Below are 3,228 nucleotides of genomic sequence, written 5' to 3'. Positions count from 1 at the left end.
AAAGTGGGCTGTGGTCATGGAAGCCAAAGCCTTCCTGGTGACACCAGCACCGCAGTCCTTGGTTCACTACCTGGATCCTCCTCTCCCTCCTCTGCCCATAACCCGAGACTGGGAGGATTGAAGAGAACACCGCCTGTGCCCCCAGACCCTTTAGCCCTGCTGCCAAATCCCAGTAGCACCTCATGACCCAGCTGGGAGTGCTCCGAGCCGTGTCATTGGTGCCCACATGAATAAGGAGCATGGGATAGTGGTCTGTGGGCTGGAGGAGCTTAGGGATCTTCTCCGCAATGCCTCTGATGCGAGCCCCCGGGAAGCAGCAGACTTCCCGGGCTAAGGGGTCAGGGCAGCAGATTACCCCCTCAGTCCCCCTCAGGATGAAGTCTTCCACAACAAACACTTTACATTTTGTCTTGGGGAGAGCAGAGGCGGTAGCTGCATTTGAGCCTGTGTTGCCTGCGGGAGCTGGCAACTCAGCAGGCTCTGCTGGGGCTGCAAGAGGTTCTTGATGGAGTTTATTCAGAAGCTAAGTAGGGACAAAGTTGTTAGTCCCAAAAAGCTTACCTAGCATCATAATTATTATATTCCTTTCCTTTTTCATGTTCTTGTGACAAGGTATTTAGTAGAGTTCACAGATTTGTTGGAATCTGACAGGGTCATGCTGTAAGCACTTTTGCTATGGCTTTGCAATCTCTGGGCTGTCACCTATGTGCCTTGGCACCTGTGCCACCCCAGCCCCCATTACTATGTTGCTATTATGCAAGTGTTATAAGTATGAACAGTACTCTAAACAACATTCAGCCCATGTACAAGATGCTTACATCCTGAGGGTTACAGTAGATTCATTTTGTTTGGTACAAGAAAGTGCAAGCTGATAAAGAAAAAGATAAGGACAAAAAATGTCTGCATAAGAAGGCAAATTAGGAAGGCCAAATTGGTAGCTATAAGTCAAGATCAAAGGCAAATTGGGAGTAATGGGTCAGAAACAATTTTGCAAAGTCAAAATCAATAGGCAGTAACGAATCCGTCAACTGATGTCATGAAAACCACACAGAGGTGAACGAATGGTGTTTGGCAACTATATCTCACCAGTTATATATCCCAATAATCTTGTACCTTCTCATTCTGTTCCACAATCTTGGCATCTCCATCCCTAACTGCCACTTTTTGTAAGTCAACGAGGAAGAAGGTAACCTGTATGCCTTTAATGAATATCTAGATGGTTTCCTTTATAACCTTGGGACTAATATCAACAAAGTCATCTTTATCTATTTGTGTATAACAGAGACATGAAGAGTAGGTGGCTTAGAGTAGCCTTGAGGGAATGCTCCAGGGCTGTACTTAGGCTTCCTGTCTCAAAAGAGATTTAAAGCACTGCTTTTAGGTAGAGGAGAACACTCCAGGATGTTTCCAAGCGTTCTATATTGTGGGCATAATTGCTAGTCTCTGTGTCTGAGTATGTAGGGCTTTATTTTGTCAGCAAGGTCAGGTGGGCTGCCACATGGACATGACCTCAGTGGGCTCACAATGAAAGTAATCATTCAAGCAGTATTCAGAGGTGTGTTTTCACTCTAATGTCTGCTTGGATTGTGAAAATATTACACAAAGGTAGTATTTTCCTATCTTTATTAAAATTGGAATATTATCGCAATTTGTAACAATGGTATAATTTTTGCTTCAATTTTAAAACTCAAACGAACAACACTAATTTCCATTGTAGTATCATTTTATTGGCACTACAGAAACATTTCTGAAAAATGATAGACAGAAATATAAGAATAATTGGATCTAATGGAAACAAAAATCTGCAATTACAAAGATACATGGCAATTTAGAAAATTGATTTACAACATTTGTGCCAAAAACTATGGAAAGAGCACATCATGTCCAGTAATTCTAAATCTACTTATAGCAAGTCTGTTCCTGATCTGACTGAAATTGGTTTATATTAGGAGTAAAATAACTGGTGTTGGTAGCTTTACCGGTACAAAATCAATGCAAGTGACATTAGAATCCAGTTAAGTGTGCTTATTTAAAGATTTTATTGTCATGTTGCATATTGCATATTTTTTGGTGGCTTATTGCAAATTACTGGCATTTTTAAAGGCTACATACAGCTAATTCAAATTAGGGTGTGCAGCTTTTAGCAGCTCTTCGATCTGTTATCCAGGATGGATAATCAAAATAAATTAGTAGTGCTCTGGTGCTTGCTGATGTCAACTTTCCTTTGTTATGGGTGTTTATAAGAAAAAATAACCCTTGTATTAATGCTGCAAGCCTCCAGTGTTTTTAAGGGAATGTTTGAGCCAATCAGTGATCAGCAGGTTATTCTTTGTCTTCGACATTGTATGTGAAGAGGTGCAAGATAGATTTCTGTTTAGTCACGGGCCTGTTGGTGTATCCCAGCAACTCCCTCACAAATGGTAAAAGTTTAATTTGTTCAGCTTCTCTCAGTTTCTCAAAAAGTATTCAGAATTAAGAAAACATGTAGCCTAGCTAATCAATCCTTCTATGAGGATAAGTGGGCCACATTAATTTTTTCCTTCTAATAAATATTTATAAAAGTAAGGATCACTTTACTTGTTCTGGAACGCATCCTGGACAGGAAACAGTAACAGGAAACTATACAAACATGACCAGAAACCTTACCTATTCCAGACCAGGTCCCATTGTGCTTTGTACAGTCATGTTGCTTCTGTTCATTCTATTTTCCTTTTCTGCTTATGCAGCTCAGCGACCTTTTTGCTATTAGTTATATTTTGGACTAATTCCTTCTCTTACTTTCATGGTATTTCCTGAATGGTATATTAAATACTTGTCCTGTGTTAAACATACCGGGCACCTCTTCACGTGCATTAATGCACCATAGTTAATGTGCATTAAGTTTAGTACCTGTAATAACAGGTGCTAACTCAATACGCAGTAACCAGCACTACTGTGCAGTAGCACCAGCGCAGTCTTTTTTTAGTGACACTGATGCTCAATAGACTAATTCTACTGCACATTAGTGAAATAGCACAGATTTTGCTATGATGTGCTAATGCGCAGTAGAATTAATCTACTGTGCATTTAGCATCTTGTATAGACCCACCCACTGAATATGAGTCAGGGCTCAAGATAAGTAACTTGTTTACACCAGTACTATACATTTGTACAACAAGAAGATAGACTATGTGAATCCCTGCACTGGGGAAATATCGTTCAATGGGATGTAGGATTACCCTGAAAAAA

This window comes from Gavialis gangeticus, unplaced genomic scaffold, assembly GCF_001723915.1.
Source record: "Gavialis gangeticus isolate Ggan-Ray unplaced genomic scaffold, GavGan_comp1, whole genome shotgun sequence".
Lineage (NCBI taxonomy): Eukaryota > Metazoa > Chordata > Crocodylia > Gavialidae > Gavialis > Gavialis gangeticus.
Note: the sequence above shows the minus strand (reverse complement) of the source record.